At 50.3% G+C, this 11,324-nt stretch overlaps 1 pseudogene; it reads right to left on the bottom strand.

The window, feature by feature from the left end:
• Nucleotides 1-5,343: 5,343 nt before the first annotated feature.
• On the bottom strand, nt 5,344-5,485 carry LOC132240424 (U2 spliceosomal RNA; annotated as a pseudogene).
• Between the last annotated feature and the right edge of the window lie 5,839 nt (nt 5,486-11,324).

The raw sequence follows: 11,324 nt of genomic DNA, 5'->3' as shown, positions 1-11,324 counted from the left end.
CTTGTTTTCCCAGTCTTGCCCCTTGCTAGGCACCTGGGGCTTTCTGCCCTGGTGAGTTTCTGTACCCGGCCCATCGTCCTTGCTTGGTTCTCATCTGTCTGACTGCCTGTAACACCGTATTGAAAGAATGAATGAACGGATTAATAAATGTATACATTTCCTAGAGCGGCTGTCACAAAGCACCACAAATAAGGCAACTAAATCAACAGAAACATTCCCTCAGTTCTGGAGGCCAGAAGTCTAAAAGCGAGGTGCCTGCGGGCCACGCTCCCTCGAAATCCTGCGGGGAGGAACTTTCCTGGTCCCTCCAGCGTCTGCTGGTCGCTGGGGATCTTAGCATCCTTGGCCTGTAGATGCATCACTTCCATCTCTGCCCCGCACCACCCCCTCCCGCCGCCCCCACCCCCACCCCATCTTCACAGAACCCTTTCCCCGCGTGTCAGCCTGTGTCTCTCCTCTTCTCATTGTGTGAGGGCCTCCCAAGTGCCCTCATTCACTCGAGTACATCTGCAGAGACCCTACTCGGAGGAAGGTCATATTCACAGGAACCAGGGGTTGGGATTCAACATATCTTTTTTGGAGGACACAACTGAACCCATAACAACTGCCATGGGCAACTTGCTTGTGGTCTGATTTTCATTTACGACGAAGGCTCTCAGGGCTTGCTTTGTCCCTGCAAGCAAAGGGGCTCCAGCTTTTAGGGGTGGTGCCGCCTTACACCCTGCAAGGATTTATTGTTTCACCCTTGATTCCTCTTCCTTTCGATGAGACCATCAGTGCTGCCTTTGTGGTCATGGTAATGACTGTGTGAACTCCCAGTTGCAGTGCCCGTGTTTCTCTCCCTTCTGGGCAATGACAAGAAGCATTCTAATGTCTAAAGGAGTTAAACTGACCTCACGTTCTTACTGAAGTTCGCAGTCCTCTGTGTGGTCCTTAAGCCTCGTTACAGTCCAGCCCCAGCTCTCCTTTCCTGCTTTTACATACTTGTCTGGCTCTTAGCAGAACAAGCAAGACAGGTGGCGAGGCCTTAAAGACAGACTTCTTTGCAAATATTTTCCACAAGTGACTACCCAGATTTCATGTTTCATTAAACATGAAAACCTTCCTTAAAGTAGAAAAGGAGGCACTAGATTATATCATAGCATGCTTATGGCTCTAGTCAAATAACCTGGATTTTTAAAAATATGTCATTCTAAAACTCCTCTCACTCCTATTCCTCATTCACAGTAAAATGGGCCTAAAGTCAATTGCTGGAAGCTACCCATTGTCTACACCTGTGGTCGGCAAACTGCGGCTCGCAAGCCACATGCGGCTCTTTGGCCCCTTGAGTGTGGCTCTTCCTAAACCTTAGGAGTACCCTAATTAAGTTAATAACAATGTACCTACCTATATAGTTTAAATTTAAAAAATTTGGCTCTCAAAAGAAATTTCAATCATTGTACTGTTGATATTTGGCTCTGTTGACTAATGAGTTTGCCGACTACTGCTCTATACGAAGTCACTGCCAATTGATATGATCATTGATGGCAAAGGGCTTAGAAAAACCAAAAGGTATAAAAAGTCTGCAGTCTTGCCCCAAGATACAAAAACTGAATTTTGAACAATGTCATAACATACATGATTTAAAGAGTATATGAAAAAGAAGTCACATCAAATCAAGTACAAAAATATCCAAACTGCCTATTATGAGCTGTAATGTTTCCATTAGTCCGCACAGGATCTGACATAGAACTTAGCAGTTTCCAAAATGCGCATCATTTACTCTAAGCACTGCCCCCTTTGCAGAATGGAGAACTGGAGGAGTGACACTGCTTTTAGTGTTTTTAAAAATACAAAACCTTTCCCTATGAATTAATGAAGGAAAAAAATGGCTCTTCTAGGCTTCTTGGTAACCAACCCTGTGCCTGGAAATATAGACTACATCTACTGCTTAACAGGGAAAAGTTACACTACTCGAGAAATTGTTATCCAACTGGGATAACTATTGAACTTGTAAATGGTATTTCTTTGTCTGATAATTTTAAGGAATTCTCAGTATTCACAGAGATTAGTGTTTTGCCTTGGTGAAAAGAAAATGAAGTCGCAAGACAATCTGAACTGAAATCATCTTCACTAGTTTAACTTGCAGAAAATATATTTTGGATTAAAGATTATAATACATTACTGTCTTATTTTTAAACACAGAGTAAAGTTGCTCTTGGTAACATTAACTCACCCACATGGCACAATATTTTGGAGTAAAGTCTGCTCAACAATAACAACGTGCACACAAAATAACAGATGAATTAACTTTGAGAACGTCTCTGCCTTTAAAATCAGCAATATTGAGTTTACTCTTTAGAATAGCACATATACCAATGTTCTGCATAGAAAAATGTCTAAGACATTTTAAAGGGCTAAATGATTGGAATGATTCCTTCATACATAACTGGTGCAGTAAATTTAATAAGAATGTGATGTGTTTTTCCTGACCTTCAAGTTCTGAGCCATGTCTCAAAGTCCTAAATAGGAAAAAAAAATTTTTTAAAGTTTTAGTCCAGTTTCTGTCTGTTAGGAGCAAGGCAGCAAAACATGTGTTCAACCCTTTATGAAAAGATAAAGCAGAACGAAAGTGATATATATCTTCAGATTATAAACAGGATTGTATGTTACAGTCCACCATCCTGACAATGAATGTTAAGGGCTCCAACAGTAAAGGTTTCAGTCTAAAGCAGCCGTGGGCAAACTATGGCCCGCAGGCCAGATCCAGCCCGTTTGAAATGAATAAAACTATTGAAATAAAAGACCGTACCCTTTTATGTAATGACTAGAGGCCCAGTGCACAAAAATTTGTGCACTCAGGAGGTCCCTCAGCCTGGCCTGTGCCCTCTCGCAGTCAGGGACCCCTCAGGGGATATCCACCTGCTGGCTTAGGCCCACTCCCTCAGGGATCAGGCCTAAGCTGGCAGTCAGACATCCCTCTGGCAGCCCGGGAGTCCTTGGAGGATGTCCACTTGCCAGTGGGAAGCAGGCCTAAGCTGCAGTCGGACATCCTTAGCGCTGCTGAGGAGGCGGGAGAGGCTCCCGTCATCACCGCTGTGCTGGCAGTTGTCATCCTGGCTTATGGCTGAGCAGAGCTCCCTCTGTGGGAGTGCACTGACCACCAGGGGGCAGTTCCTGCATTGAACATCTGCCCCCTGGTGGTCAGTGTGTGTCATAGTGACCAGTCATTCCCAATTGTTCTGCTGTTAGGGTCAATTTGCAAATTACCCTTTTATTATATAGGATAGAGGCCTGGTGCACTGGTGGGGGCTGGCTTGTTTGCCCTGAAGTGTGTCCCGAATCAGGGTGGGGGTCCCGCTGGGGTGCCTGGCCAGCCTGGGTGAGGGGCTGATGGTTGTTTGCAGGCTGGCCACAGCCCCTTCAAGGTGAGGAGGTCCTGCTGGGGTGCCTGGATAGCCTGGGTGAGGGGCTGAAGGCCAGTTTCAGGCTGGCCATGCCCCCTTCAACGTGGGTGTCCCCACTGGGATACCTGGCCAACCTGGGTGAGGGGCTGATGGCTGTTCGCAGGCTGTCCACAGCCCCTTCAAGGTGGGGAGTTCCTGCTGGGGTGCCTGGCCAGCCTGGGTGAGGGGCTGAGGGCTGTTTTCAGGCTGGCCAAGCCACCCAGCGGGGACCCTTTACTCCATGGGGGTGTGGCCAGCCTGGGTGAGGGGCTGAGTGTCGTTTTCAAGCTGCCAACAGCCCCTTCAGGGTGGGGGTCCCCGCTGGGGTGCCTGGCCAGCCTGGGTGAGGGGCTGATGGCCATTTTCAGGCTGGCCACGGCCATGGGTTGGAAGCAGGTATCTGGGATTTATTTATCTTCTATAATTGAAACTTTGTAGCCTTTAGCAGAGCTCAGGGCCACCCAGGACAGGCGAGAAGCTTGGCTTTCTCCATCGCCAGGGGCAACCCGAGCCTCCTGCTCACTCCAGCTCCATGGCCGCAGCCATCTTAGTTGGGCTAATTTGCATATTCACTCCTAATTGGCTTGTGGGCGTGGCTTGTGGGCATAGCAGAGGTACAGTTGATTTGCATGTTTCTCTTTTATTAGATAGGAAGTTTACTTTGAATTTATATTAGGTCACACAAACACTCCATCCATGCTTTTGTTCCGGCCCTCCGGTCCAGTTTAAGAACCCATTGTGGCCCTCGAGTCAAAAAGTTTGCCCACCCCTGGTCTAAAGGTTGTGGGTCGGCAATAGACATGGTGTGAAGTACTTCGTCTAGGAGCTGAAGGGCCCGGTGTAAGTGAATCTCAATCCAGCAAGGCATCTCCTTGATGCTCAGAATTGGGTGATCTGATCCCCAGCCTTCCACAAAGCTCATCCTGAGGATGCATAAGCCATGTAGGTCATCCACCCCGATCCCAGCAGGATCTGACAAACCTAACAGAAAAGATTGGAAAGACATCAGGAGGACAGGCTGATCTCTTCCATTCTCCCTACATCTTACATTAATGACGTGACAGCTCTCTTTAATTCACTCTCCCCAGCATATAATTCTCTGTCCAAGTGCCAAGAAGTACAGACCTAAATGTTATCAACTGGTCACTAAGATGCGCACTGACCACCAGGGGGACTCAATTGAGGAGCTGCCCCATGGTGGTCAGTGAGCTCCCACAGGGTAAGCACCGCTCAGCCAGAAGCCGGGATCATGGCTGGAGAGCACAATGGTGGTGGCAGGAACCTCTCCTGCCTCTGTGCTTAAGGATGTCCGACTGCCAGCTTAGGCCTGCTCCCTGCAGGGAATGGGCCTAAGCCATCAGTCAGATATCCCCCGAGGGCTCCTGGACTGCAAGAGGATGAAGGCAGGGCTGAGGGAACCCCTGAGTGCACGAATTTCGTGCACCAGGCCTCTAGTGTTTATATAAAGGCAAGACCTCTTGACCCACAAAAATGTTTAAAACAAGAAATATGCAAATACATATAGAAAATTCACTACAGAGAATAATTTAACTAATCTATACTAATAAAAGGGTAATATGCTTATTAGAGCAGGTCGACTGGACATCTTTCAGTCATCCTGCCTTCCTTTCAGACAAAGCCACGGTGGCAGGGGCTGAGGCAGAGGCAGTTAGGGGTGAACAGGCTGGCAGGGGAAAGCAGTTAGGGGCACTAGGCCAGCAGGGGAGGACGGTTAGGGGCAATCAGGCCAGTGAGGAGGGCAGTTAGGGGCGATCAGGCCAGCAGAGAGGGCAGTTAGGGGCAATCAGGCCAGCAGGGGAGGGCAGTTAGGGGCGATCAGGCAGGCAGGTGAGCGGTTAAGAACCAGTGGTTCCGGATTGCAAGAGGGATGTCCAAGGGGTCCTGGATTGGAGAGGGTGCAGGCCGGGCTGAGGGGTCCCCCACACACAACCCTCACCCCATGTACAAATTTCGTGCACTGGGCCTCTCGTTAATATATATGCTTAAAAATGTCTCTAAACTTTCTACACTTGATCTTAGCCAAAAGGCCGAGAAGCAATCTAAACTTTCTTTAAATCAGACTTTTCCTCCAAATCAAAAATAAACATTCTTTGTATCCTAAATCAGCACAAAGTTTATTAAACTCTCACATTTACTCCTGGTGAGCATAATAAAAGTGTTTTTCATACTCTAACATGTAAATCAATTAGGCCTTCTGATCCAGAAATTCTTCAAATCTATTAAACTGAAGAGTTATAAGCATCAAGATCTTACCCTCAATATTTTAACGGCCAGAAGAAAAAATGGAACCAACATAAATAACAAATAACAGAAGACTTTTAAAGAAATTATACGGATCTATTTGAGAAACTGTTATCCTTTAAATTATTTATTATGGTTACTCTAGTTATACTTTTACAAAATCTTCATTGGAAATATATGCTAAAGTACCTACATATACAATGACTATATAGGATTTCCTTCCAAATTAAAGGTGAGGTATGAATGAGAAGTAGGGGGGGTATGAATGAAGTTGTTAATAGCTAAAACTGAGGGGTGAGTACAATGAGGGAGGGATCTCCCATATCATTCTGGTATTTGTTGTATGTTTGAAATCCTTTATAATAAAACATTTTTAAGATTAGGGTGAAAATTAAGGGGGTGAGTTGAAATGATATACTTTGCATCTTTTTATGATAAGAAAGACAGTTATGGAGGAAAGAAAAAACAAATCAAAATCCTATGGTTATGTTAAGAAGCCTTCGGTATGTTACGTCTAAACTTTCTCTGTTTTATTACTTCTATAGTTAAAAAGTTATATTCAAACTATGAACTGAGAAAGTCTACTTAGCTATTTACTCATTTCGGCATAATTTAATCTGTTTCTAAATTCCAATCAGCCAGAGATTCCAGACTCTATCTTCTAAGACAGACACAGCGAGTTATTTTTCTTCCCGGCATCTACTTCAGATCTTCCCATTTCCAGGGACGCATTCCTTCCAGGGCGATGGCAGCGCCCGCCCTCCCCACCAGGGGGCGCTGTAAGCGTGCTCTTTCCCAGCCTTGATCACCAGTAAGAGAAAACGTCACCTCCCAGAAGCCACGTCCTTTAGTTTCTACAGCAATTTTTCTAACACTCTGGTCCCATTGCAGCGTATCCAAAAAATAAACGCTCCTGGTGTCACCCCTACACGTGGCCACTTAGTCACCACGAAATTTCCTGCTATTTTGGTGAAGCAATTTATGGGTAGCCTGGTGAGGGGTTGGGGTGGTGGCGCCGCCGATTTCCCCCGAGCCTTTATGCGCCTTCCCATGACACTTCCCTTGCTAACTTGAATGTTCAGGCACCTGAGTCCCAGGGAGACTTCAATCTCTGCGCCTCGCTTTCCTGTCTTAAATCAGTGATGACCTTCCCTTTAAAGTTTTTGAGAGGATTAATGAGTAACTGGAGGTAACATGCCTAGAACAGTGCCTGTCCCACAGCAGGCGCTCCCTAAATGTTAGTTGTGCTCCTCCTGCCTCCTGGGCCTGGCTCTGGAGCGCCCTCTGCCTGGAGCTCGCCCTGCTGGGAGGGAGTCCCCACCGGTCAGTAAAGCTGGGCTCCCAGGGGAGCCGAGGCTGGGGTGGCGGTGGGGGTAACGCCTTCGCTCGGATGCCCTGAGAGCCACGCCGCTGGCATCCGGGAGGCTCCTGGCGCCTCTGAGCCCACTTGGGCCCCAAGAGGGGAAGGGGCTCAGGAGCCTGCAGACCTCCCGGGAGGCCAGCGCTCAGGAGCGGGGCACCGTCCTGATTCTGGGCAAGCGCGGGCCAGCTTAGCGCCACCGCAAGACCCAGGCTCTTGTGGACTAAAATGACCGCTGTCATAGCTACCTCCCAGGAGTCCTTGCAACAAGGAAATAAAGATCCTTAACGTGTCAAACTCTGGGTTTTCAGGAGCAGGGGTGTTAGTCTGGCTCCGGCCTCAGGTGGCAGCAGGTGGCCAGCCCACGGGTCTGTGGGCGGCGGCCAGCACACTCTGCGCAGACCTCCGCCATCGGGCTTTGGTACAGGGCGAGCGGCTCCAGGAGGCGGGGACCCCGTGTGCCCCCCTGTACCCCCTTCCCAGGACGACCTCACGCAGGAGCTGCGGCAGGGGCGGCGGAAGGAGGAGCCTCGAGGGGCAGACACGCCCGCCGCCTTCGCGCGACGATGGCGACCCCTGGTGGTCATCGCAGGAAGCGGAACGCCCGCACCCGCGCCTCCCCGCTTCTCTCCCGGTTCCCTGGCCGCCCCCTTCCTCCCTCCCCGGACCCTCCCCGCCACCGGCCGCGCCCCGCCCCGCCCTCGGCTGGGCCTGCTGACACCTGTCCCCTCCCAGCTTGCCCAGCGCCGCGCCCCGGCTCCTCCTGGGGACAGACCAGGCCCCGGCCCCGGCCAGCTAAATGCCCCGACTGCCCGCCCTCTGCCTCCCTCCCCGCAGGCGGCCTGTGCCCTGTGCCTGCTGTGGCCCCGCAAACACCCCGCCGCCAGCCCCTTCCCGGCTCCCCGGCTCCCGCGGGCAGTTCTGCGGAGTCAGAGGCCCTGGGGAAGGCGAGCCGCCAGGCAAAGGGCTTCCTCGCCCTGCACCTGAGCTCCCGCCGCTGCTGCCCAAGCTCCTGGCAGCCAGGCCGAGACTGGTCACAGGCTCCCCGCACAGCCGCGCTGGGGTTGGGGTGCGGGAGAGAGTGCAGGGGTGAGGGGCGGAGGTCACCAGCGCCCCCAGGAGGACGCAAAACAGCCCCTTCCCTGGGCTGGATTGACAGCCAGGCCCGTGCAGGTCAAAGGTCAGGGCAGCCCCCAAACCCCGGGTTCCCGTTAAGGATCTGAGGGTGATGCAGGTGAGGACAGCTAACCTTCATTAGCCCCTTCCTATACACCAGGCACATTGTCGTCCACTTCACACACACCTGCCTCAGTTTCTCCTCACATCAACCCTAAGATGCTCCGTGTGCCGCCAGTGTTTCACAGACACAGAAACTGGCGCTTAAAGCAGCGGTAGAAGAGGTGGGAGGAGCCGGGAGGAGAAACCCCAGGTCCTAGGCTGCCTCCAGGTGCTGTCAGCTGCCAGCCTAGCTAGGAGGTCACCTGAGATTGTCCTCACAGAACCCTTCCCCGTGTTCTAGTTCTGAAGACTGGGGAGTGAGTGTGTGTTTGTCCTTATTACTCTCCACAGCATATAGATTAGGTTCGTCCATTTTTATTTATCAAATATTACATGGTTCTCTTTTACTTTAAGTTTGACTGCCAAGAACTCTAGCAAATGGGGATATTTACAAAATGATAAGGAATCTTGGGTAGCACAGGAGAGCTGGACACCCCGGTGCAGTGGTGCTCCCATGGCTCCTACTGCCGGGCCAACTGCTGGCTACATTAGAGGCCCACCAGGCTACTCGGATTTCAGCCGATGATGCCAGCTGTCACGGTCCCTACTCAAAGCCCTGAGTCCGAGGGCCATCAGCTGGCTGCCTGCGGAGAGGCGTGGCCACCTGACCCACTTCAAATCCCCTGTTCCACGTGCTACGTTTCTCTTTGAAGAATGCCTTTGCCTGGCTCACTTCTCTAGGTTGTTACTGGCAACTCACTAAGGTGTCATATCCCTCTCCACCCCCTTCACCTTCTGGTCCCAAGAATCCTGTCATTCACGGTGAAGAGATGTCCGTGTTTGACAACTCTGAGGTGAGCCTGTCACAGAAGCAGCGAGGCAGAGGCCACCTCCAGGAGGGTCGTGACAGAGTGGAGCTGAAAGGCTAGTTGATATGCCCACGATGACAGGAATGTCAGCGTTCTGTGGCAAAGCTGGGCTAAAATGAGAGCTACATAGAAAAATGAGCAAATTAGCCCTACCCGGTTTGGCTCAGTGGATAGAGCGTTCGCCTGTGGACTGAAGGGTCCCAGGTTCGATTCTGGTCAAGGGCACATGCCCGGGTTGTGGGCTGGATCCCCAGTGGGGGGTGTGCAGGAGGTAACCAATCAATGATTCTTTCTCATCACTGATGTTTCTGTTGCTCTCCCTCCCCCTTCCTCTTTGAAATCAATAAAAAAAAATTTTTAAAAAATTTAAAAAAGAAAAATGAGCAAATCCTATCTAATAATAAACATGGTAATTAACCATAACTTTGCTAACCTTCCCATTGGCTAATCAGCGAGATATGCAAACTAACTGCCAACCAAGATGGCGGCCGGCAGCCAGGCAGCTGAAGTGAACAGGAGGCTTGCTTGCTCCAGTGATGGAGGAAGCCAATGTTCCCCGCCTGCCGCTGCCGGCCTCTGAGCTTGCACTCTAAGCAACTATGTTGCAATTATAGAAGCTAAACAATCCCCAGAAACCTGCTTTCAGCCGTCAGAGCTGGAGCAAGAGGACCGCAAGTGTTACAATTATAGAACCCAAACAAACCCAGATACCTGCTTTCAGCAGCTGAGGTCTCAGAGCTGGAGCCGAGCCTCAGAGCTAAAGCCGGCTCTCAGCTCCAGTGATGGCCATAAAAGGTAAATAAATCCCAGAATAAAAAAGAAAAAAGAAAAAAAGGAGAGGTTGGGAGCTTCAGTCACCTGCCAGCCTGAAAATGGTCCTCAGCCCCTCACCCAGACTGGCCAGGCACCCCAGTGGGGACCCCCACCCTGAAGGGGGTGTGACCAGCTGCAAACAGCCATCATCCCCTCATCCAGGCTGGCCAGGCACCCCAGTGGGGATGCCCACCCTGAAGGGGGTGTGATCAGCTGCAAACAGCCAACATCCCCTCATCCAGGCTGGACAGGCATCCAAGCGGGACCCCCACCCTGATCTGGGGCACCCTTCAGGGCAAACCAGGCAGCCCCCACCCGTGCACCAGGCCTCTATCCTATATAGTAAAAGGGTAATATGAAAACTGACCCTAACAGCAGAAAGACTGGGAATGACTGGTCACTATGACACACACTGACCACCAGGGGGCAGACTCAATGCAGGAGTTGCCCTCTGGTGGTCAGTGGCTCTCACAGGGGGGAGCTCTGCTCAGCCACAAGCCAGGCTGATGGCTGCCAGTACAGCGGTGGTAGTGGGAGCCTCTGCTGCCTCCTCAGCAGCGCTAAGGATGTCCGACTGCAGCTTAGGTCTGCTCCCTGCTGGCAAGTGGGCATCCCCCAAGGGCTACCGGGCTGCCAGAGGGATGTCTGATTGCCATCTTAGGCCCAATCCCCCAGGTAGTGGGCCTAAGCCAGCAGGTGGTCATCCCCTGAGGGATCCCAGACTGAGAGAGGGCACAGGCCGGGCTGAGGGACCTCCCCCCCCCCCCCCCGCCGAGTGCACAAATTTTTGTGCACTGGGCCTCTAGTTAAAATATAAGGCAATGAATTTCAGGAGAAAAGCAAAAAACATAAAAAGACGTTAAACAAAAGAAAGTACACCAAGTGGCTCAGCTTAAATAGTGAATCAAAAGTTATAATTTAATCCCAGTGGTGAATAAGAATTGATGGGGTAGTGATGATGTGAGACAGCTAAATCCTCATTTTTTTAGAGTAGCAAGTCAATGGCTCTCTACTTCTTTTCCCCTCAAAATCAAGAAATGTCAACATGATTATGCTATTTAGAAAAATGAAGGTAAACCCAGAAAAAAGGAGCTAAGAAACAGGAATGGGATTAGGGAGGCATGAGGTAAGAAACCTTTCATTCAAGCCTTGGCACCCACATCTCCAACCACCAGGACTCCACTCTCCTTTTAGAAATGAGAAAAGAATGGGGATTGTTCCCCATGGTCATAGTTTGAAATGCTGTATTTCCCATTTCAGTGGTCAGAGAGCAATGAAGGAAATATTGCCCTCAAATTCGAGAATTCTCAGTGATGAGGCACTCTTTCCAAATCCAAGACATCCACAAGCTTAAGAAAAAGAATGAGCACATAATGA

The sequence above is a fragment of the Myotis daubentonii genome, chromosome 8, assembly GCF_963259705.1.
Source record: "Myotis daubentonii chromosome 8, mMyoDau2.1, whole genome shotgun sequence".
NCBI classification, from domain to species: Eukaryota; Metazoa; Chordata; class Mammalia; order Chiroptera; family Vespertilionidae; genus Myotis; species Myotis daubentonii.
The sequence above is the reverse complement of the archived record's forward strand: the minus strand, read 5'-3'. Positions and strand labels throughout refer to the sequence as shown.